The sequence below is a fragment of the Panthera onca genome, chromosome A3 (assembly GCF_046562875.1).
Source record: "Panthera onca isolate mPanOnc1 chromosome A3, mPanOnc1 haplotype 2, whole genome shotgun sequence".
Taxonomy (NCBI): domain Eukaryota; kingdom Metazoa; phylum Chordata; class Mammalia; order Carnivora; family Felidae; genus Panthera; species Panthera onca.
Window position 1 is genome coordinate 30,811,706 of NC_138341.1, and position 25,795 is coordinate 30,837,500.

A 25,795-nucleotide genomic window follows, 5' to 3' on the forward strand; every position below is an offset into this window, starting at 1 on the left:
TGTTTCCCCAGGTATTTACGCTCTCTTGTTCTTCACTCTTTTTTTTCTTCTTAATTATTTCTTGTAGTGTAGGAGTGCTAGTAACGAATCCCCTCAGCTTCTGCCTTTCTGAAAATGTCTTTTATCTTACTTTAATTTCTGAGAGAGATTTTTAAATTTAATTTAATTAATCTATTTTTTTTAACATTTTAATTTATTTTCGAGACGCAGAGAGAGACCGAACAGCAGCAGGGGAGGGGCAGAGACAGAGGGAGACACAGAATCCGAAGCAGGCTCCAGGCTCCGAGCTGTCAGCACAGAGCCCGACATGGGGCTCAAACCCATGGCCTGTGAGATCATGACCTGAGCCAAAGTCAGACGCTTAACTGACTGAGTCACCCAGGTGCCCCTCTGAAAGACACTTTTATAGAATTCAAGGCCGACAGTTTTCTCCTTTCAACACTAAAATGCCATTCCATACTCTCTGGGCTCCACTGCGTCTCTGAGAAATCAGCCTTCATTTGTATTGTTTCCCCCTTATGTGTAATGTGTCTTTTTTTCCTCTGGCTTCTTTTAGACTTTGATTTTCAACTTTGGTGTTCAGCAATTTGACTATGATATGTCCAGGTCTAGTTCAATGTCCTCACCACTTCCCAGCAAGCAGCATTTCCTGAAGATGGCAAATGGCCGACTCCTGCAAGGAGGGCAGTGAAACAACTATCTGTGCCTATGACCTTGGGATACTTGTGTAACTGGGATATTTTCAGTTTAATGGGTTCCTTGGTCATTATTGCCCTTGATTTGTTTCGAAGTTGTTAGCATAGGAGAGAGGAAGTCGGAAGTACTGGCATTGGTTTGAATATTCTACCAGTAAATCATCATATGTCTTATAATTCATCTTTTATTGCAAGTAAGAAACTCTAGCTTTTTAATTTTTAATTTTTTAAAATTTATATTTATTTATTTTGAGAGAGAGAGAGAGAGGGAGGGAGGGGTGGAGAGAGAGGGAGAGAGAGAATCCCAAGTAGGCTCCACGCTGTCAGAACACAACCCAACTGTGGGGCTCGATCCCATGAACCGTGAGATCATCACCTGAGCCGAAATCAAGAGTCAGATGCCTAACCAACTGAGCCCCCCAGGTGCCCCTCTAGCTTTTTTAAATAAAATTTTTTATCTAACAAATACTTATTGAGCCCTATTCAGAAACGTTTCTAGAACTAGGGTTACAATGATGAGCAAAACCAGATACAAACTCTGACCTCATGGAACTTTTACTTCAGAGAGAGAGACTGGCCTTAGCAGTCACCAGACATGAATTTGAAAATGCCATCTGAGCTTACCTTTTATTCTATGGATCTCATATGAGTTCCTAAAGATGATTTACTCTGTTGCGATTGTAAAAATTAAGCACCACAATTGAATGCATATGTTCTCTAGAATTAGTAACGGTCTAAATTTTTAAACATTTCATTGCTATGTTTTATAATGTAGAGTCAAATCTGTAACAGGAAACTTACCACATTTCATTTAATCTAAGATACCGTGAGTTGTAAAACCATTATTTTATATACTACTATGAAAGCAAAAATTTGTCAATTAAACTACCATGTCAACAAATTTAAGACATAACCTAATATCAGAGATAATTGAAATGTGAGCAAGATCGTTCAGTGCTTCCCAAAAAGAGGCCTCTGGACAAAAGTCACCAGCATTGCCTGGGAAACGGTTAGGAATGCAAAGTATCCAGCGTCACCCCAGACCTGAGATGTCTACAATTTAGCAAGACCTCAAAGTTATTCTGAAGCATGACAAAGTTTCAGCATCACTGAAATACGATATTTCAAAAAACTTTTGTAGATTCATTCATTCAGCAAACACGTACTGAAAACCTATTACATGCGGGGCATCACACCGGATGCACGATGTAGGTACAGATTTGAACAGGACTATTGCCAACCGGAGTTTATAGTCTAGAAGCACGTTTGTAATTCCGGAACTAAAAGATCAGACCCAAAGTAATGAGTACTGTGACTTAGGTGCCCTGCAAAGGCTGGGGAGGGCCCAGGGGAGAAAGGTAACTTCTGACTTAAATATTGGAGAGAATTTTATGACGGAGGTGGCATTTGAAACTGGGACTGGAAGGATGTGCAGGAGTTTCTATTTCAGAATGGAAGCAAATGAGAAGTAATATTCCACAGACGGTTTTTATCTTCCCAACACCCTACCTCTTATGCATATTCTTGAAAAGGTTACAAATTAATCAGAAAGGCATATGAGGAAGACATACATGTGATGATGATCATGCTAGTCTTCTCTTTGGACTCTCTGGAGACGTGTTCACCCTGGTGCTGACAGAAATTCCAGTGAGCACCAGGGGAAAAGGCAAGGCTGAGCAGTTTGGTTTTTTGTTTTTGTTTTTTGTTTTTTTACCAGCTTGCAATACTCATGATGGAAATGCTGTCGGTAAGTGGACAATGTCCCAGAGGAAACAGCTCTTATAGAAGCACAAAGGGAGAGAAGCAAGAAACTGAGAAATCTTGGTGATGTGTATTTTAGGTTCAAGTGGCAGCAACATGGGTAACCCCCGATGTCACTGTCATGGAGGGTCTTGAGCTAATCTCATTCACATTGCTATCGACCAATTTTCTGGACATATAAACTTTAGAAGCACAAAACATTTGCACTGAAAAGACAAGTTTAAAGTGCCAAGGATAAAGGGAAAAGCTTTTGTTTTTTAACCCCAGCAGCAGTGTGACGGCCAACTTGGACTACGTGCCTTCCGTAAATTAATTTAATGCCATCTGCCATTTTCAGCCGCAGAGCACTGTGTATCATGTTTGTGCTAGTCACACCGTTATGGAGGAGAGGGACAGGCTTCGCATTCATTAGGGACAGTAAATAGCCCTAAACCACACAACTGCTCACCCGAGAAGTGTTTCGGCCATTTCCCTTCAACAGGAAGAGGCGTTCTTCCAGAGACAACTGCAGGAGGTGTGCGGAGTTAGAGCTGTTGACCGCGGTTCCAAGCACAGTCCCCCCGCTCAGACCTGTTCCCAGCTCCTGAGTTTTGGAGACAAAAGGAATGCTTCCTTTAGCCACAAGCACTTCTTATTTTCCACTTCAATTGGACATTAGCCCCCGATTCTCCACCGCTCATCTTTCTTAATGTTTTTGTTTATTTTTGAGAAGTGGGGGCCGAAAGACTGGGGGACAAAGGATCTGAAGCAGGCTCTGCACTGACAAGAGAGCCCGAGGTGGGGCTTGAACTCACGAACCCTGAGATCAGGACCTGAGTCGAAGTCAGCCGCTTAGCCGACTGGGCCACCCAGGTGTGACTCCACCTCTCATTTCTTTGGCCAGTGTGATAGACTTACGTTATGTGTTCTTTCTCCCGACAGGCAGAGGATACAAAATGCACAGGTAGGCTCCCAGCAATGCTGGAGGCTTTTGGAAGACCAGTTGTCCTCATGTCTCTCTTGGGAAAACCCCCTGACACATCAGTGGGACATGGCCAGCCTCTCCTCCGTACTATTCCAACACGTTGGAAACTCTAAGAACTCCTTGTGTTAGATAACAGGGTCACCAGGGGCAAACTGAGCACAACCCTTCTTGTGTGAACCTTAGATCATGCTTTCAAAAGTCAGAGTCTATGTTTCTCGGCTTGTGGTGTCATTCTCAACTCACTAAGAATAACTGTCCAAAGCCAGTTGATGTTTCTAAGCTTTAGGTTCCAGACCACACAGAGATGACAATCAGATGCTATCACATGACTTGCTTCTGTCTGTTAAAATGCAGTGGGTAAGACAGCATAAGATTTCAGCGTGGGCATACTATTTCTACCTTGGGGGAAATAGAGGCAAGCAGGGGTCTGCAATCCTAGTTTTGGATATTCATGGAGAACTATATGTCCATAAAGTATCCCAGCCAAATTGAGTGCATTGTGCTTTTGGTTTTGTTTTGTTTTTTATCATTGATGCAATGATACTTCACGATGAAAAACTCAAATATCTTATATGCAAGGCATTATTAACAATGAACTGGACTGGGGCCTTACTTGCAAGGCTTCTCTAGGTTTCCGTGGGGATAGTGGAAGAGGCTTGCAATGATTGGTTAAAAGCCTGAGATTTGCATTCAGGTAGGCTTGGGCTTGAATCCCAGCTCTTCTGTTTACTTGAAACTTGGAAAAGTTGCTTCACGTCATCTGTAGAATGGAGAGGATAATGTCTAGCTTGTAGGGTTGTTAGATTTGTTCCCAAGAAGTGAGTGTGTTAATGTTTATAAACACATTACTTGGCACGTTCTCACTGAAGGGTATTTAAAAAATTTCCCACACCTGCAACATGGGCTCCCTTATAAACAGAAGACCTCTTTTCCTACTTAGCAGATAACAGCCTGTAGAGTCATACTCCATGTAAAGCTTATAGGAAGGGAGGAGTGGGAGAAGTAGGGTAGAGACTTGGAAACAGAGTAGATAACACAGGACATTCTCTGAGTGTCAAAGAAGGATGTTCTCGATAGCGTTGATGCAGGAAGTCACGGCAAAGTTGGCCATCAGTGCCATAGAGGGGCACGTGTGTGACCATCACGGACAAGCTCCCAGTCACTGTTTGTCACTAAGGCATCATTTGAGTGGACGCTCTAGAGCAAATGATGCTTTTAGGAAAGGCAACAAGAAAGTTGCACAGCTGGCCACTGTGACTAGGAGGTAAGGGGCTAATACCATGTGCTTGCAAAGTAGATTTTCCAAACCACTCATCTGTTTTATATTTATAAAACTGGCATTTGAGCACATCATTTGGCACAAAACTGCAGGGCATTAATGTTTTCATATGGATCTTGAAAGTATATTTAAAAACTAATTGCAGCATGGGAAACCACTATTGGCTTTGACTAGCTGACCATTAATTCTTCATTACAAGAGTGACAGCTGACAATGGCAGCTACTTTTCCCTTATTTCCCACTGTCTAGGAGGGGATCATCACCACGTATTTCTCTGCCCAGAGAAGCATTATTCTGGTCAGATGAATATTTTGAAATCACAAAACTTGGCATGCCCTTGAACCATCTTATTATTTTAGGCCCACAACTGGGTCACCAAGACCCCTGGGCCAGTGCATTTTTTTTTTTCCAGGTGAGAGCCTGAATACACAGAAATAAGCAAGTACACAGAAATAAACCAACCATGTGCCTCTTTGGGGCATCTGATTTGGCCTAGAAGAGTAGACTCAAAAATAACTAGATGCTTAATTACACATCTAAATTTAGTCCCTGTATTTGCATGTGTAAGTAATCAGGGAAATATTTGCTTAGAAATGTGTTCCATTTCCTCTGTTTTCTCTAAATCAAATTACTGAGCAGCAGATCTGAGTTTGAAATACCTTTTAAAAATGTGTTCTAGAGCCCCACCACTTTAGGCTGTGATCCTGTGGGACCTCAGAACCCAACGGGGTTAGACATGATGAGAACTCTTTTCAAGGGGGCTGCCAATGGCATTCAAGGACGTGGACCAAACTAGATCAAGTGACTTAGGATGCAAGTCCTTTTTTTCCTCATTGCCCTCCCCAATAGGGGCTAGATCTCATTTATACTGATTCTGCTCTCCTTTTGGCAACCATAGTAAGGACATTCAGTAGGCACACAGGAGGAGCCTTATGAAGGACAGGACAGAGCCTGGAATAGTACTGCCTATTTTCATTCATTCATTCATTCATTCATTCATTCATCCACTCAAATGTTTCAAGTGACTATTATATGCCATATTATAAACACAAAGATGAAAAAATCTAGTACCTGCTTTTAAGAAGGTAAAAGTCTAGAGGGAGGTTTCACACACATGACAATATGCTGTGATGGGTGCTCTTAACATAGGTGGGTGAATTGTTGGTTCCAATTCCTCACTTCCCTGTAGCATTAGTATTATACATTCATTCTTCCTGGGGTTTCCCAGGGGGGAGTGTACTTCCCTGGGTCTTGGTTCTGGGCTTGGCCATGTGTCTTGCTTTGGCCAATTAGGACACAGGCAGGGGCTGAAGAAGCTTGCTCTTGGCCTTGAGTTTTTGAGTTTATGCATCACCGTGAGAGACGTACGCTCTGGTGGACCACTGCCCCTCAGAATAAGACATGGAACAAGGGCTGACCCAGCCAATCTGCAGATGGATGAGTGGGAAATAAATACTTTTGGTTGTATTTCCACTGAGATTTTGTGACTATGTACACAGCAAAAGGTGACTGATACACCAGGCCTAGTGCAGGCAAACCTACAAGGGGCTCCAAATCCAGCCTTAAATTTCCTGAAGAGGCTTCTGAGAGATTGTGGTGACCAAAACTGAGGCCTGGGGGATACGTGGTCTGTACGGGAGGGGGAGGGTGAGGAGGGTTACTTGGGGGATGGTGGAAGGAAGGGCAGATGGAAGGAATGGAGGTACAAGTGAGCGTGGCTTGTTCTCTGGGTTCCAGGTAGGGTATCTTGGCTGGAGTGGGTGAAAGAGCCCATAACCTTGCTAGGGCCACTGTCCTGATGGGAGTAAAGCCCCAATTCAGCAGCTGACTTGCAAGTGCTTTCACGGGATATTGACTGCTGTACCATCACTGAGGATTTCTTTGCCAGGAGTTTCCTGGAGAGAAATCTATGCATGGGAAAACTTCTCGTCTATTTATTATCTATTTCCTATTCTCTATTTCCCCTTCTCTGTATCCATTTCCTATTATCCATTTTGAAAGTAAGGGTCAAATTGACGAGGCGTCTGGTTGAAGAGTCAAGTTCAGCATGTATGATACGTATCATCCTGGTGTATGGGGTATGTGAGGTCATTCTATGTCCTGTATAGTATTAGCTGCAATTTTGAATAACATCTTCTATGAACTGGATGACTGTTTTTGAAGACCTATCATTTTTTGTTTTCAGGATGTATATTCCAGGATCGTAGAAATTTAGAATTGGTAGACACTTTAGGTTTTCTAATGTAACTTTCCCGGAGGCACCCGAGAGGGGAGGTGGGTAACTAGAGATCACACGGCAAATTCTTGGCATGGCTGGATCAGGCAAAGAGTTTTACTTTAATCTGTTGTTCACTCTCCCTTTCCTCCTTGTCTCCCTCCCTTCCTTCCTTTTCTATAGTAGTGGGCCTTATCTGGGATATTTTTCTTTTTTTTTCTCCTCATGCTAGAAACCCCATTTTTTCCTATTTGATCAGGGCCATGACCAAGTCAGCCCAAGCCCTTACCTCTTATGGGAAGGCATCATATGCTGAGGGCACAGCTTAACACACACACACACACACACATACACACACACACACACACACACACCTAACCCCAGCACTAACTCTCTTCTCTCTCTATATTATACTGAACCTAGTATTCTAAACATATTGATTATTTTCTCATTTTCCATTGATAAAAAGAGTCTTCATTATAATAGCCCATGTTGATTTGAAGGAAAGGGGATTTTAATTGGGTTCAAATGACCTAATCTTTTTTTTTTTTTTTTTAAAGAAGAATAATGCATTTGGCTGCCCGGGATTTGGCATTTCTTTGAACAATGCAATGTTAGAGAAGCATTATAGACTCAGTGGGATTAAATCACCTTACATATGTGTTTCTATACTCTATCTGAAACCAAAGTCATATTAAATGGTGATAATAAGAGCCATTTCCACCCATAACTCATACTGAAAATGGACTTGGTCATGACTCACAAACACACCATTAACACATAGTTAAGTGTATATTCTTTTTCCCTCCTTCTTGGGAGGCGGGGTAGGGGTCTAGAACAATTTTAACTTCATGTGGTATACACTTTTCTAAAACTTGACTGACTTCTTGAGTACAGTCTTTTAATGAGATCTATAAACTCAAAATTCAGAAGGTTCTTTTTATCCTAGTAAGTACAAAATTGCAAAGATGATCTTAAAAGCCCGATGACTTAACTATATACTCTTGAGTCAGTAATTAAACAGAGAAACCATTCAGCTATTTGGCAAGGAATTTTCCCGTGAAAGTGTCCCAGAGTTAGAAGCTCTCCAGATCATATAACTGGAAGTTAAAATTAACAAGCAGAAACATGACTGGCTTTGCTTTTAGCATTTCTTTTGGATGAAATCTGGCTTTGGGGCAGCTTGTAATCTGGGTTCTAGTTCCTGCTCTGCCACAATTAGACATGTGACCTTGGGCAAATCACATAAGCCTCTGTGGTCTCAGACTCCTCATTTGACAAATTAGAGGGTTGAACCAAGTTAGCTCGAAATTTCTGCCCATTTCCACGTCTAGCACTTGAAGTTATTATTCCAAGAGTGGTTGGTTGTCATTTATTCTCCAAATCCACTTAGATGAGAACCATAAGAACAAGGCCAGAGCTGCAGCAAGTAACACAACAGGTTGAATTTGAAGAACTTTACAACAGAAAAACATACTGACAGTGAGGCCAGATTACACAGTCAATGTGGCTGCTCTTAGAGGGCCCTGAGAGTGCATTGATAATAGAAAGCCTATTTGGTTTACATCTAGTTCTCCCTGATTAAGCATCTCTTACAAAGGGGAGGGAGGCCATTCTAGCACAAAAGGCCTATCTTCTCATACGTGATTATATTATTTAGTACCTCTGTTAAAATTCTTAGTTTAGTAGTAATCGCCAATAACTTAAGTGACTTTTGGTAACGCTTTTCATTTTATTTAATGTATTTATTTTTTTCTTTGCTTATTTTTGAGAGAAAGAAAGAGAGAGACAGAGCATGAGCAGGGGAGGGGCAGAGAGAGAGGGAGACACAGAATCTGAAGCAGGCTTCAGGCTCTGAGCTGTCAGCACAGAGCCCAATGCGGGGCTTGAACTCTTGAACTGCGAGATCACGACCTGAGCCGAAGTTGCACGCTCAACCAACTGAGCCACCCAGGCACCCCAACACTTTTCATTTTAAAGACAGAGAGATCTCATGGAACCCAAGAACAGAAATGCAGCTGGGCCTCAGGAGAGGTCTGCAGCCAGGAACAGAAGTTGTCAGCTGTGTCTACAGGGCCTCTTATCTCTTGCAGCTACTTCTCTCCTGTTATCACCTACATTCTTCTCCTTTTCCAGAACATGTAGCCTCAGGTAGAAGACTACCCACTCCCCAACCAGCACCCAACGCATATACACAACCTGTTCCAGAAGACAAAGGGTACTTTGTCTTTTTATATGGGAACAACCTAGATTAATTGGAAGTTTCTCAACTCAATTCCAAATTCTTAAAAGAGGGAATCTGGTTGCTCTGATTGGCTCAGCCTGGTCACATATTCATGCCCAGGTCCAGTCAGCTGCAGCCAAGAGGGCAGGGTCATACATGGAGGAGGGATTCCTCAGTGCAGGGCTCCAGGGGCACTTTTCACATTGTGTTGTCTGTGTGTGCCGTGCAGTGGAGTTGAGCAATGAAAGATCCTACCCTTGCCTGGAGATAGTTCTCTGAGAAGGAGACAAGTGTCTCCATTGCCAAAGGCATTTACTATTAGCAAATAAGTGCACTTGCTAGAAAGTCAGCCTCCTCCTCAGTTCGACTCCCTCCCACTTACCTGACCTCAGAATGTTTCCTCTGCTTGGGGCCAGAAATTCCACCAATCCTGTCGGACCTATGATACAGGTTTCATTCTTTGCAGTTCTGTATTCTTGTGTCTGAGACGCTCATCTAGGGATCAATGAAGCAGTGGGTCTCCTGTGAAAGCCACTGAAATCCACTCCAATGTCTCAATGGCTCTCAAGACATCGATGAGACCGGTTCTCTCCTCCTCCTCCTTGGAGGCGAGAATTCCAGGTGGGTGATCTCCCAAGGTGCTGTCTTCTAGAATCCCAGGATTTTCTTGATTCCATTTCCATAATCAGCTCCAAACTCATCCTGCACTGAGAAAAGACAGTCCCCACAGCAACCCCAAGACACGTGTTTCTCCTCCGAAACATGCAAATCCACTGGGCGTGAGCCAGTATTACACATTTGTAATTTATTTTCTTTGATTCGGAACTTCTTCATGCAGATTTATGAACACTAGACGTGAAGATCAATTTAGCCCTACTTCTGCCTTATTTAACTTGGCTATTCTGGACTGAGCTTTTACTCAAGTGGCTATAGTTACGATATCAAATCTTTGAAAAGCTGAGCTGCTTTGTTTGGTGCTTGGCATCTGGTGCGTGTAAAATGGCTTGGATCCGATATTTCCTTTCCTCTAAGTAAGAACACATCTCTTGAAAAGGTTTGGTGCAGTCTTGCCAAAGAAGGAAGCGGGAAACCCAAGCCAGCCTGGAGTTTCGTGAGCCATGGAAAACTGGCTAAATTCACCATGAAAATAATTTGGAAACGTGAAGTAAGTACAGAGCAGCTCTTCTGAGCCCAGCTCTTCATTCCAGCCTTGGGAATACTATGTGTCAATGCATATTTGCTGGAAAATCACAATTATGTTGACATCCTTTTAATTCATATGAACCCCGTTCAGAACTGTGGTCATCTGAACAAGTGTCATGAAGTTTCCCTTTGGTCTGTCTTCGGAAAGTAATGTGTGTAATGGAATCAATGATACAAACAGCAGACCAAACTTTTCTCAAGTGATTAACAATTTGATTTGCATATGATGAATGTGTCCATGTTAAAGGCTCCTGTGCTTTTATTAAACTAAGTCTAGAGTGTGAAAAAAAAATTACGTTAAAAGCATCCTGTGAAACAGGATTTCATTAATTCAAACTGTTGTCCTACTTGTCTTCTGAATTAGTGAGACGGTACTGTACATAAAATAAAGTCAGATGTCATTCTCGTCCTCCAAAACCAGCTCACTCGGGTGCTTACAAGCTCCTGGGAGTTTCCAAAGGTGACCAAATTATAGATTTCCGCAAAACTCCCAACTTGTGTGGGTTTGGTTCATCAGCTGCGATTCTGTTTTGTTCGGTCACGCCCACATTTCCCCCCTCCTCCAAGGTTCTTTTCTGGGTACATGGTAAGTGGATTTTGTTTGTTTATTTGGTGATCTGTTCTTAAGGGTTGAATTTAGAAGCTCTCATACGCAGGCATTAATACAAGCGAGAGGGGAAGGGTTTGGGTTTACACAACACGAGGGTGTCCACGAACTTGAGAATGCCTACCACGTGCCAAGAAAGCTGTGCTCAGTGCCAGGGATTTGCGGATCAATGAGATGGGGTCCCAGGAAGAAAGGCAGATGAAGTGCCAATGTAAGGCCAAAGGTCCCATTGGGAGTTTGAGGATGGTGATAATTGACTTGGAAGTGAAGAAGAGTCAGTGACGAAGTAACAGGCTGTGCCTTCAAGGTTGCTGAGGCGTTCTTCAGCGGGGCAGGTAAAGGCAGAAAGGCGTTCGACAAGGGATGCGAGAGCGCCGAAACAGCAGGGGATATGCCCCTGAGGAGGGCTTGGCGCTGTAGGGCACCGGGGAAGGAGCAGGAGACGAGGCTCCTGGGTAAGATGGGCTGTTCTGTGGCCAGTGGTTTGTAAGGGTTTTTTGTTTGTTCGTTTGTTTTAAGAAACAAGCTTCCTTTTCAATGAATTCTTTCATCTGAACTCCAAAATGCAAAAGAGATAGATGAGACGCAGCTCTTTCAAGGCGGAGGGAGGGCTTCGGGGCTCACCCTGCTTAGCCCCTGGGGCTCTCTACAAAAGGCCGTCTAAAAGCCAAGCCACAGGACAAAGGGGGAGACCCCAATGTGCAGCAATGAGCCAGGCTGTTTGTGTCTCTGCAGGGTCCATCTGGCAACACTGCTGGGAATGAAGAGACAGGAGGCGGGGACACCCCCAAGGGGGCTTATAGTCACACAAGTGATGATAGGGCCTGAAGAACGGCTCAAGTAGGAATGGCCAGAGACATTTGCAAGGTCCCATCACTGCTTGTCAGACGTGGCAGGAAGGGAGGGTACCTTGAAAGTGATCCTGAAGTTTCCTTCCAGCAGCTGTGAGGCCAGCAATACTATCTGAGCTTCCGGATCCAGCTGATAAGATTGCTTCTTTTAGATTCTTGAATGAATGGTTTTACCCTAAGAGGGGGCTCTGCGGTCAAGTGTGAAAGCGCCGAATGCTCATGGAGAAAGGAAATGCCATGATTAGAAGCTTCGTCTTCAAGATCTTGTCTTGGTTTTGGATATGGGAGGATCTTGAATAGGAACTAACAGTTGTTTAAACAACTCCCCTGGGCCCTTTGTTTCCTCTAGTCTCATGGGTCTGAAGTGGGCAACAAAACTCCGACACTTTCCAGCAAAGTTTGAACTACCTCTTTCTGCTACAAATGTTTCCTGAGGAGTCCATAAGAGATACAGATTACCATTCTTTTAAAACAAAATCTGAGAAACTCACAATTTGGCTTGTTATGTGGAAGGCTTGTTGGCCGTTTGAACTTTACAGCCTCCAAAATAAAGTTCTTTGATGGAAAACATTTCATTAATTTTCGCCAGTGAACTCCTGGAACTCACATTTACGAGGACGTGAGACCATTTTATTTCCAGAAACGAACGCTGTGATGACCCTTGTCTCGCATTTCTTGTGGAAATGCACCCTTGTTGTTAGACTAAGGGAGAAGGTAGCAGAAAGCGTTGAAAGAAACAGCTTTGTTTCTTGCTCGGAGGAAACGATGTTGTAACTCTACAGAGGATGTGCTAGCACTAAGGAATCAACTACTTTCCGTTAGCCCTCTGCTAGTTGGCCAGGAAGCATGCCAACATTGGAGTATCCTAGCGTGAACAAGAATGCTATTTTGGTCTGTTGTAAAGAACTGTGGAATGCAGATTTTGGACCGGTTCATCACATTCGTCAGCAACCACAAAACAAATGTTATTTCAGAATGAGGACTATGGATGCAGAAAGACTAAAAATTAAATAAAATGAAGATTATGGAGACATTTGTACAGTTTAATGAGTATGCTCACTACTCGAGCTTTGCCTTCCCCCCCCCCCCCCCCCCCCCGCCTTAAGCCAAAGGCTTCCACACAGTGTTGGGAGTTTGCGAAGTTTGATGAGGGCCAGGTGTAGAGGAGGAATTGAAGAATTCCCCCGCTTCTTCTTCCAAACCATGTGGGAGGGACAAAACAGCCCATTTTGAGTAATTCCAAACACTCTTTCTTAAAATGAAATAAAGGCTCTGTCTACCCCGAGAAGTTACCTATAGAATTCAATAACTTCACAATAATTAGATTCCTTCCTTGAGAGCTTCTCTGGAGAGTATGGCCATTTTCAAAGAAACAATTATAAGTGCTTTGAACAGTAGCAACACGGTCCCCAGGGAGGCAGGGGTTTCACAGAGTGACCAAAGTGGGCATCTGATGCTGGCCCTCTGACCCTGGCTATCCTGTGTATGCATATGTGCACTTAATCTCTGTGTCTTTTTCTGGACTTTCACTAGGAAGCTTTTGTCCAGAGTATCTAGGGTTCTCTCCGTTCATGGAATCAAATGCTTCCAAGATTTTCTGATTTATAGTATAGGCATTAAATGTTACCTCCATTTCACAGAACTATTAGCTTTCATGAGTTAACAACTTTGCTTTCCTTAAATAAACAAATAGAAACATTTGATGGGAAAGAGTATTGGACTCAGTTCCTCTGGTGCTGGCATGCCCTCATTTAATGTGCTCCTGCCTGCAATTTCATGATTAGAGATTTATTCCTTAAGTTTTTTTTTTAAAAAAAATGTTTCTTTATTTTGAGAGAGAGTACAAGCAGGGGAGGGGCAGAAAGAGAGAGAGAGAGAGTGAGTGAGAGAGAGAATCCCAAGCAGGATCTGGAGCTGTTATCACAGAGCCCCACACGGGCTTGAACTCACTAACCCATGAAATCATGACCTGAGCCGAAATCAAGGGTCAATAGCTTAACCGAATGAGCCACCTAGGCTCCCTGAGATTCATTCCTTGAATTAAATATTGTCCTCTTTCCTTTAAATTTTAGATCTCTTTGTGGGAATTGTGTTAAGTCCCTTATGTGAACTAGTTGAATCCTGAAAACAATGAGAAAGTCTGAAAATAGCAAGGGTTTGTGAGAAGGTAGAGGACAGCAGCACCTACACCGTGCGGTTGTCTGTGTAGATTGCTATAACTACTTTCTGAAACACTTTGGGGATTTACTGCTGGCCAAGATGGTGCAATAGGGACTGAAATTGCTGGCCTTCCTGAAAAAAAAAAAAAAGAAAAGAAAGAAAAGTATCTGATAAGTTCAATGAAAGAATGTTTTTCAAGATGCTGAACATCAGATAGTGGTTAGTGACCCCTACCAGAAGGGAAACAAACAAGGTGAGCCTTATACTTGTCCCTATGATCACCTTGAGGGCGTTTCTGGGCCAAATCCCAGAGAGGGGACCCTGGGAGGAGCCCAATGGACTCCCTGAGTTGAAGAGACAGAGTTGAGAGGCTGGGACACTGAAGGCCACAGGGCAGGGTACTGTTGAGTACTATAGAGAGAACCACAGATGTCCATGGAGGGCCCCTCTCCACTTAACAGGGTATTGATTAGCATGTGTGGTGGGGAGGCTACCCAAAGCTGGGGAAAGAACCACCTGAAAGGATTAGAAGGAATCGTAGGCATGCTTACAGCAGGCTCATGCCTATTTCTACCAGCCAGGCTGAAAAACCTAATAATTCGCAGGGCATTGGGTAGAGTGCTCAGAAGGGTCTTACCTCAAGAGTGGCTGAAAATTCTCTCTATACTAAATGTTGTTCTGGTCCTGCCTAAAAACTCTTCAAAGCAAAAAATGAAAGGATCTGTTTTCAGCCAACTCAACCGTGTCCCAGAACAAAGTTGAAGAATATTTATAGGAATACAAAAATATCCACCACCCACCGAGATAAGCTCACAATGTCTGGCATCCAAGCAAAGTTTACCAGTGATGCAGAGAAGTAGGAAAATAAAAGGGAGGGAACATGGATACCACGTTTTGAGGTATTTGAAGACAACTAAAACCAGGTCTCTGTTCTCAGGAGTTCATCATCCTGCTCTCCGACCATAGCAGGTTCCCAGTTGTTTTAAAATGTACCTGGGATTTTAATTTTATTCAGGTATAGGGAGGCAACAGATCAGAAGATGATCACCATTAAAAAAAATGTATTTTGTCTACCAACAACATTTTTCACAGAGCTAGAGCAAACAATTCTAAAATTCGTATGGAACCACAAATGTTTTGGCTGGAGAAGCCAAAGCAACCTTGCAAAAGAAAAGCAAAGCTGAGGCATCACAATTTCAGACTTCAAGTTATATTACAAAGCTGTAGTAGCCAAAACAGTATGGCACTGGCACGAAAATAGACACATAGATCAATAGAGCAGAAGAGAAAACTCAGAAATGAGCCCACAATTAATCTTTGACAAAGAAAGAAAGAATAGCCAATGGGAAAAAGACAGTCTCTTCAACAAATGGTGTTAGGAAAACTGGACAGCAACGTGCAAAAGAATGAAACTGGACACTTCTTTACACCATACACGAAAATACATTCAAAATGGATGAAAGACCTCAACGTGGGACCTGAACCCATAAAAATCCTAGAAGAGAACACAGGCAGTAACTTCTTTGACTTCGGCTACAGCAACTTCTTTCTAGATATGTCTCCCGAGGCCGAGAAGAAAAAACGCCTAAAGATAACAGAGTTGCAGTGTCCCAGTTTGGTTCCAGAACAGTACGGGTATGTAAGAAGGGAGCAGTGATTTGAAATAAAGCTTTAACCCGACCTGGCTTCTAGCCTGAGCCCTGGACTGACCAGGAAGGCAGTCGCTGCATAAACTCCCATGGGATGCACTGAAGCCAAGGCATCAGCAGCTCCAATAGCAACAACTGCAGACACACCTTCGTGTGCCACCATCTTGGTGCCCTTGGCTTTGCCACCTGCACTCTGGCCCTGAGTTGGGCACTGACGTTGCAACGGTGACGGACTAGGGCAGTGGGACCCTTGCTAAGCAGAAACAGCTGGGGTGGTGGCCTTAATGGGCATCAAGGGACAGAACGTATGTTTTTCTTTCTCAGCAGTGACCTGAGGTGTTGTCAAGCAAATGGGGGGGGGGGGTAGGGTGCAGGGGGGTGGGGAGGGGGGAGGGAATATGGCTGACACTACATGGTGGCTGTGAGAACTCATTTTCAGAGCTTGAGATACATCCAGGGACACCCAGAATTATTTTGAAGGAGTTTGAGGGGGTCTAGAATTCTCCCAGAGGAGGCTCTTATCCATGGCTGTTATGATTGTCCTGTTCTTACATCCAAGCTGGAGCTGCCTGGGAAGTCTAAGCACCCTGCTGGTTCTCAGGCTAGAGTCTGTGGATATATTCCTGAGGATGTCTGTATTCTGCCCAAGAATTTATCTGGGGGGAGGGAGAGTATCATTTTGATGATAATCTTAAAAAAAAAAATCAAATCTCTACTTTATCTTCTGGATGACCACTGTCTGACTGGGAAGTCCAAGATCAAGGTGTTAGCTAATTCAGTTACTGGCGAGAGCCCTCCCAGTGGCTTGCAGATGGGCACTTCTCTCTGTGTCTTCACTTGGAGACAGAACTCTGGCCTTTCCTCTTCTTGTAAGGACAGTAATCCCATCACGGAGGCCTCCCTTTCACGACCTCATCTAAGCCCAATTCACCTCTAAATACTGTCACCCTGGGGGTTAGAGGTTAAAGGTATGGATTTTGGGGGACGACACAAACATTTAGTCCATAACAACCACATAATAATGAGTTCAGTGCTTGCTTTTGGGATTTTGTTTTCTGTTCGTATTTGCATCACACAGAGGACAATGACAAAGCACACGGTTTGAATGAAGGTTTTGCAATGGAAAAAAGGGGGTGGGGAGGGGGAATTGCACCAGCACACGCCCATGAGGGTGTAGGCATGCTGAACCAGAGCTGAGCCAGGAGCGGCGCATTCACGTAGGTAGTGAGCAGATATATTACCAGCGGCCTCTTTGTTCATACCAGCTTGCAGTTGGTGAGGAGGAAATGCACAATGGAAAATGTTCTGTTTCTGATTGACACCGTCGTTGTATTACATTCCCATGAAATGCAGGTTTCAAAAATGCTACAAATGTAGCCTCATCTTTGAGCATATAAGGCAGTTTTATGAAGCTATCAAGTGGTAGATCATCAAAATTGGCATTTGAGGATTGCACACTAGCAGAATTATTATCATTATTATTGTTAAATTTGGTTTTGCGTATCCTGAACTAGAAAATAAGGCTTTGGAATTTTGCAATTTTTAAAAATACTTCACTTACCGGAATAGTACTCCCTCTACATTAGCTCGCCACAGACAAAATGTAGAACTGAACTAATCCAGCTCCTTTCTCCTCTTCAACCATGTTGGTCAGTCAGTTTCAACAAATGACAAATTACATTAACTTTCTATTGTTAATAAAAGTGCGCGTTTGTAATTTTGTTTGTAGTAACTTTGAAATTTATTTTGGTTTTATGGTTGGCTAAGAACCACAAGGATAAGGGCTTTTAACCTAGTTTTATATTTTTCTATATTTAAGTAATATTATAATACAAATAACACTGAGGATCCTTAAGAATTTTGTTTCATTATAAATGTGTCTCTAATGTTTCACAAACACTTGATTATCAAAATGAAGCATCACATCTACTATGTATCAAGCTGGTTTCGCTGCTATTGTTCAGAGTGAAAATTGTTTCAATATAACTTAGATTTATTCCAGACTTCTTTAAACTGTGACTGAATGTCCTTTAATACCCAACTCTGGTCGACCAAACCTCTTTTTTTCTCTCAAATGGGTTATCCTTTCTCCTACTGGGTGCCTCTCCCGCTGTAAGTTCTAGAACTCCAAGAGGCATGCTGACATGTCCATGCACGGCCCCCAGCCCTCCCCACGCAGCCACGTGTTTTTCCAGAGCACTGGTAGCCAAATCTGCCTCCTATTGTGAGCATTGGTCTGCTTTTCAAATGCCCAAAGCACAGTTAAGACCAGGCCCTGGAGTTTAACTGAAAGCCTAGGGATGGTCCAAGAATAACAGACAGTAGCATAGTGAGTACCACAAAGAGTTGCAGTGAGGGCTCACAGGTCAATCCCCAGCCTCTGACTTCCCGCTTTCCCACCCACAACTCTCTGCCTTGTCCCCAGAAGCTCAGGGCCCACCAAGCATCTCCAGGCCTCTCCCCTGGTTTCCTGCTCCCTTCTGAGCACAGAATGACAAACAGTAAAACATCCACCTCCTTCAGGGGGAAACTCCCACCACTACCCAGAGAGTGAGCTCTGCCTTCCAAATTCTGGGTTATCTAGTCTTTAACAACACTGTGTGGGCTGTTCCAACCATGCAGTTAGTTCCTGTCTGTATTAAGAAACCAAAAAACTTCTCTAATTCTGTAAGGATATGGCCGTCCTAAAAACACGTTGCATTTACATTACAAAACAGAACTTAATAGGATGGGCGGTAGCCTGTGTGTCCGGGTTTATGCTAACTTCACTTTTCTCCAAGCAAACATGAGCACGTTTTATATCTATGTAACCAAAGAGCCCTTTCTGGTTATTTCCCTCCAAATAGAGAAAGTTTGCTCCAAAGAGGGATTGGTATCATATCTAAAATTGCTAAAACAATGATGATAATAATAATAACAATAATAAGAAAGTCTTAGCTCTACTGGGTATTACATACAATAAAGAAAAGTTTTAAAACTTTATGCAAAAATAGAATCAGATATCCACAATCAGTTTGTATTTTGTGAAAGGCAGTAAAATGTAACATTGGAGCTGTGAACTCTTGAGTCAGACTACCTGGGATTTGGGGTCCTGCCTGCCCTACTGACCGGCTGGGCCAATGACCTGAGCTCAGCGTGTCCCTCTCCTCATCTGTAAAACGGGGATGACAGTATCTCCCATACAGATGTATTATGAGTTATGAGGATTTGTAACAAGATCTTAAAATATTGTACAGCATGTAATAAATACTCAGCAAACATGAACTATGATGATGATAGTGATGGTGATGGTGGTGATGGTGGTGACATTTGAGTACTCTGCAAGAGTTAAAAATTAGAAGGGGGGGTCTCAATTGGTGTTCCTCACCATCATCATTGATAATGAACACTGAAAAGTGGACACTGTCTTCTCCTTCCCTTCACTCTCCTCCATGCTGAATGTGTCCATGCCAGGTAGAGCACTACAAGGGACTCTGGAAGAGCTATGATTGAGCCAGTTGACTTTTCCTGACCCTCATGCTCCTTTGCGGTTATTCTCATGGGTCGCTAGGAGCCCGGATGGGCATGATTCTTTATGAAGGATTAGCAGGGGGGAGTTGTATTAGGCTTGAGGTGAGAGAGGAGAGTTTGAGGAGGGCCATGGGCGGGAGCTCCAGAGGGGCAGTACGTGAAAGGCTGTGGGGCAAGGGTGCCCAGGGGAAGGATCTTCAGCTCTAACGGTGGGTAACTAAAGAACTTCCCTCTCAACTCCCAGAAACAAAGCCCTCTAGCTATGACTGCCCACCTTCTCTGACATGTGGACCTGGCCTTGGCAGCTTCTCCAGAGGGCTGCAAAGCTGCTAATCTTCTTCTCTGGAAACTCCAGCTGGGAGGCAGCGACGAGATTTCTGTATCTTGATCTCAGTCTTTTCTGCTTCTCCTTCCCACACTTCCCAGCACCACTGACGATCTTCCCTGCTGTCAGGTCTTAGCAGCAGGAAGTGGACTCCCAAATCAGAGTTTCTCCTTGTGCACCCTCCCACCTTATGTCACAGCCCGGTGGACGTAAAAGATATTCGTGATGGGTTCATGGACATGGTCACTCATTCGGCCAACAACATTTCATGAAGGGAGAAACAATGGGCATTATAGGGGCCCCCAGAAAAGCAAACTTAAATAATTCTGAAGTATGGCACTGTATTAACGTAAATTATGAAAACAAAATACTATGGTCAAAAATGCTTTGGAGTCGCAAAGTAAAAAACAAACAAACAAAAACGCTATCTACGAAATACTTGCAAATGTGTCTTCATGATAAAGAAAGATGAATTAAATATAAACAGTAGTTTTATGACTGTAGAGCAAGTGGACATATTTTGAGTCTGATGGCCCAAGTTTATTATTATTATTGATTCAAATTTTGTATACTGGCTGCCTTGTTTTTTAAATAAATTAATGTAAACAAAATATTTAGTGTAAACCTATTAGGCAGATTATAGTTACCGTATTTGCTGTTTTCTCTATCAACAGGTGGAACATGTTGAATTTGTTTATTTACTCTCAAACCACTGTTAGGTCATTGTCAGATGAGAGTTGACATGATTAACTTCTCAGCCCCCATCTGTGTGAAACACCAAGAAACAAAAAAAAGTCACTTCCTTATAGCCCTCTGCAGAGCCCCAGAAACTGCTACGGTGCTCACGGGTCACCTCTCTCCTCCCCAGGGGTGCTCATGGGGTAGAGGCATCGCCCTACCCTGGCCGATCTTTTGTGTTTTCCCCATGCACGGCAAATCCCAGTTCATTAACCGAGACCCTCACTCATATACTTTATTACTTATTGGAAAGAAAGGAGAGTGTGGGATTGGCGTCACCATTGGCTTTCTTTTTCCTCTCCCTGCCCCAACTTCTGGGTGGTGGCAGCCCTCACTGGATTAAGCTTTGTGTAATTCTGAAGCTATATTCTGGGCGCCTGCATGGCTCAGTCAGGTAAGCATCCGACTCTTGATTTTAGCTCAGGTCATAATCTCACCTTTCGTGGGTTTGAGCCACAGAACCAGCTTAGGATTCTCTCTCTCTCTCTCTCTCTCTCTCTCTCTCTCCCTCTGCCCCTCCCCTGGCTTGTGCTTTCTGTCTATTGAAAAATAAATAAATAAATTTTAAAAAATAAAATTAAAAAAAATGTGAAGCTGTATTCATAAAGAAATATCAAGATCCTGCAGAAATAATCCAAGAAGGGGTGCCTGGGTGGCTCAGTTGGTTAAGCATCCGACTTTGGCTCAGGTCACGATCTCTCAGTTCACGAGTTCGAGCCCTGCATTGGGCTCTGTGCTGACAGCTCGAGCTGTGGAGCCTGCTTCCAATTCTGTGTCTCCCTCTCTCTGACCTCCCGCCCCCCCCCCCGACCCCCACTCACACTCTATCTCCCCCTCTCTCTCAAAAATGAATAAACATTAAAAAATGTTTAAAAAGAAACAGAGAATCCAAGAAAAACTGGAAGCTGCTATAGATATTTTTTTTTTTTTGTTCTCTACTTTCTGGAACTAGGGGCTGATTGTTTTGAGATGCATAATGTAGCTGGAGCCAGTGGATGAAGGAACCAGTTCTTATTTTAGGAAGCGGCCTTCAAGCTCAATTAGAAATCACGAGACCCAGTTTGAAATTCCCAGTTTTGCATAATATAATATAAAAAATTATCTGTTTTTTTTTAAATTAACTCAGACAAGGTTATTAAATCTATTTGACTCGGGGTTTTCTTATTCCTCCCCCCCCCCCCCCATTTCAAACCGAAGGTGTTTTGGTTCCCATAGAGAAGAACTAAAATAATTATAACTACATTCATCTGACTAGCATTTTCCATGTGACAAAATGTCTTCATGCACTTTTCCTTTTTTGGTCCTGTGCCCGTTCTTTGAGGTCACGCCTACCCTCATCTGACACTCGAGGAAACTGACCTTCAAAGGTGAGGTTCACTGGCCAACATCATGTGGCTTTTAAGCAGTGGATCTGGGCTGGAGATCATCTTCTGACCGTGAAGAATTACTCTTATTCTGTGAAGTTGTATTTGCGGGAATGACAGACTGGCTGCACATACAAAGTTAGTCGAGTCTCAGAAACCCAAATAAAGAGGTGGGAACCCGCTTTGTGAAGTGGTTAGAAATGGGCTAAGACCTCCAAAAACAAGTAATTGTTCACAAACTCAGATCCACAATGCTCCTTTTGCGGACAGTATTTCCTCTCCTGCTCCTGCTGGCATGCATTGGGATACAGCTGACTCAGCCTCACTCCATGACTTGACTTTTCTTATCTATGTGTGACAACCTCAGGGAACAAAAGGTGCTTTCTTGCGTCCAGGGCAAACAATGACAACTTACATCCTGACTCTGCTAATATTTGCGGTGTGATTTTGGGCAACCCATTTCGCTTTCCCACTCCTGTTTCCTCACCTGTAAAATGGGTATACAAATTCCCACTCTGTTGAATTTTAGTGACTACTAACTGAGATTTTAATGCTAGCTAATCCCGATAAACACAGATGCTTTATCAATGCAAGTGCCTCTGCCTGCGCTTCACGCATCTGGCTCTCGAATATCTCTGTTTTGCCTCGGACTCGACACTAAAGCCAGGATGATTTGAGCTACAAAAGCTGAATACGTAGTTATTACCTCCTGGAATGTCAAGGCTTGTTATGTTTCAACTACCTGATGGGAGGGGGATGCGCCACCTTACTTGCCCTGACAGGCTGCCTCCCCAGTGGTGCCCTCCACACCTGCCATCTCCTCCTTTTCCAGGGCACACAGGGCTGGCAATGAGCAGGCCTTCACATGTGGTTGTTGAATAAATGAACAGGGGTGGCCTGAGTTTAACTCCTATCCCACAGCTCTCACAAAAGGGCTCTGTAACATGGCACGATTTTCCTTAATTATCTGGCTAATCACAGAGGGGCAAACATGAAGAAAATGGGTGTCATATTCTAATAATCAAGCTAAGAGCATCCCATTTCCCACACATTCTCAGCTGCAGGTTCAGAGGCCACTTGGTGTGGCAGCACAAGAACAATGTCACCCTGAGGCTTGGGGAACTGCTGAAGAAGGAAGTAGAGTCTGGAAGGTGGTCTTCTTTAAACTCTAGGTATTGCCTCTCAGAGGCGGCAAAGAATGGCTCTGCGAAGAGACCAGGATGGCCATGGTTGATACTTTCAGAGCTTCCTTACTACCTACCCCAGTTTCTTGAGGGTGTTGCAATGCTTGGAACTGTCCAAGCTGTGTCAGTTTTCATCCAATTACCCGTTGGTTCTTTCGATAAGTAATTACTCAGAACCTTTTACATACCAGGCACTCTGCTGCGTGTTGCATAGACAGTGCCCAACCCTCAAAGAAAGGCAACTTAGGGGCGCCTGGGTGGCTCAGTCGGTTGAGTGCCCGACTTCGGCTCAGGTCATGATCTTGTGGTCTGTGAGTTTGAGCCCCGCGTCGGGCTCTGTGCTGACAGCTCAGAGCCTGGAGCCTGCTTCAGATTCTGTGTCTCCCTCTCTCTCTGCTCCTCCCCTGCTCACACGCTGTCTCTCTCTCTCAAAAATAAATAAAGATTAACATGCAGTCATTAAAACTGTGTTAAAAAAAAAAAAAGAAAGGCACTTTAAGGTCGTTCGATCCAACCATTGTCTATAGTTGAATACCTTTATTGATACATTTTTCAGTCTCCAAAAATTAATGGAGGACCATTACGAACCTCGGATGGAGACCCACGTCTTCTGCCGAAGACAACACAGCTCTTTGTCCTTCTGGCTGCTCTGAAATGAGAAGTTCCTTCTTGTAGTGAGCCCACAGATGTCTCTGGTCCTAGTTCCACCCCTCTGGGGCCAGAGAGAATAAGTTCAATCCCTCTCCGTATGCAATCTTTTCAAAACTGTGCAGTCAGCTCTTGCACCTCCTGAGGCTTTGAGAAACGTTTTTGGAATCCTTGTGCAGTGCTGCACGTGACGTGGGCCCGTTTCTGTCTTTGCCACCATCTCCCAATCCCCGAGGATGGTGGACAAAGAGACACAAATGGCAGGAAGACGATATCCTGAGATTTCGGTGAACCACATGAAGGGGAACAGACGCGTGTAGGGTCTGAAGATATCCAGCGTGTAGCCAGTACAAAACATGGAGCGAATGAGTTAGCCGGATATTAACTGCAAGGGGATGGAATAAAAATAGGGCCATTCAGACAGATCTTCAGGAAAATTTCCCAACCATGAGCCCGGACTGTGCCAAACCCCAAACATTTGGAAAATAGCTTGAGATGTTCAACGAATCCCAAACTTGAGCGTTTGGGGATGGTTTGTCCTGTCTTAATTGCCCCTGTTTTCACTCGAGTAAGTTGACAAGACACTCACTTGCTGAATTTCTTCCAGAGAAAAAGTGGTTTCTGATTCAACACAATGAGAGCCTCTCCTTCCTTTTTTTTTTTTGGTCTCTTCCTTCTCTTTCTCTTCGTTGTTGGCCAAGGTTCTTCCCCAGAGACCACAATTCCCCTCACTGAAGACTCTTTTCAGTGTCAGGTATGATGGGCATATTGAGAAGGCTGATTTATATTCAGCTTGAAGTTTCTCTTTTAGAGAAAAAACTGACCATCCCTCCTCCTAAGCAGCTGGCACGTGTGCTGCAAATGTATTAAACGCTTCCAGATTAGATTCCAGCAGAGCACAGTCTATCTTTGTACAAGGCTAATGGGCCACAGCTTCTAGACAGGCCTCTGCTTTCTGCCAGGGAATTCTCTTCTCGGCTCAGGTAGAGGGGCCCTACAATGCACAGAGAATAAAGGCTTCAGCATCCCAGAGACACATACTGGGGATGGCTGGCTCACACGCCTGGGTCACCTAGACTGCCCTGGGGACCCTGATGAGGAGACTCTCCTATAGCTAAATCTGGTATTGCTTCCCTTCCAAGAATCACGAGGCAGTTTGTAAGATAAAAGTGGCACTCAATTGGACTAAGCCAACCTCTCAGGATATTTGGTATGAGGTTGGTGGCAGAATACCAAGCCTGATGGCAATGCTTCTGCGTGACACGGTCACTTGAAAAAGAGAGAAGTTCTGGTACTGAGGGATGCTCTTGGGAGGTGGCAAGGAAGTCGATGACAGAAGGTTGGTCTTTCCTTTTCACAAATGGAAGATTCTTTATCATCAGAAATAGGACAGCCCCGGGTTTGCCAGCACTTGTGATGCAGTTTGCTCACTCATGAAGAATGGAGACCTGAGTAAATTAAAAAATATATTGTCCTTCAGGCTACTCAGATTCACAGGTTAACTAAGGCAGAGGATGGTCTATCAGACACTGTTGGCTGTCTACCCAATATCCATTCTCCCTGTCACCCTAATCTGATTGTGGCAGAGACTTACCTCACTCCATTATAAAGCCGCATTTCCCAGCATCCCTTGCAACAAAGGCTAGCCTTGGGACAGAATTTTGGCCAAGGAGATATAAGCAGAAGTCTGTGGGGGATTTCAAGGAAAGTTTTCTTTCAGAGAAGGGTCACTACTTTCTTCCATGTTGCTTGCTTCCTTTTCCATCTTCCTGTTGCAAACATGGATATGGGCTGGAAGGATTGCAACCATCTTGGGACCATGAGAATGCAAGCCACACACTAGATGGCAAAGCAGGAGGATGGAAGGAGGCTGAGATGTGATGACATCATGGATCTGAAGCACAAGACTGGACTGCATCTCTCTGTAACTCTCCCTCTCACCCAACACACGCACGCACGCACACACGCACACACTGTCTTATCTCAGGAAATGGAACCACCGTCCTCCCCAAAGCTTTCGGACTCAACCTTGACTCTTCGTGTTCCCTTGTAGCCCCTTCCACTCTTCCGTATCCAATTTATTATCACGTCTGTTGATTCTACCAGCACAGCATATCTCAAATTCACCTACTTTTCATCTACGCTGCCCCCTCCAGAGTGAACTCATTACCACCTGGAATGTTACAGGAGTCTCTTACTGGGTCTCTCCACAAGGTCTCTGCTTCTTGTAATCCATCCCCATGAAGCAGAAGTGCTTTCTAAAAAGAGATCAGGTCACACCATTCGTTACGCTCCCACTTAAAGCTCTTCGTGGCTGTCTGCTGCCTTCAGCATGAAATCACAACTACTCACAATCACCCCTGAGGCCCCGCATGGCCGGATACCCACCTCTCCAACTCACCTCTCGCTGTTCTTCTC

At 43.8% G+C, this 25,795-nt stretch overlaps 1 long non-coding RNA gene across 2 annotated transcripts in view; it reads right to left on the reverse strand.

The window, feature by feature from the left end:
* Nucleotides 1-23,230: 23,230 nt before the first annotated feature.
* LOC132691349 (uncharacterized) overlaps nucleotides 23,231-25,795 on the reverse strand; it is a 13,435-nt gene continuing 10,870 nt past the window's right edge. For both annotated transcript variants that reach the window (XR_014137399.1, XR_014137400.1), the window contains 2 exons: nucleotides 24,972-25,795; nucleotides 23,231-24,825 (listed from right to left, as the gene is read on the reverse strand). The exon at nucleotides 24,972-25,795 is cut by the window's right edge and continues 122 nt beyond it. This is a non-coding gene — a long non-coding RNA (uncharacterized LOC132691349). The remainder of the gene's footprint in view (nucleotides 24,826-24,971) is intronic.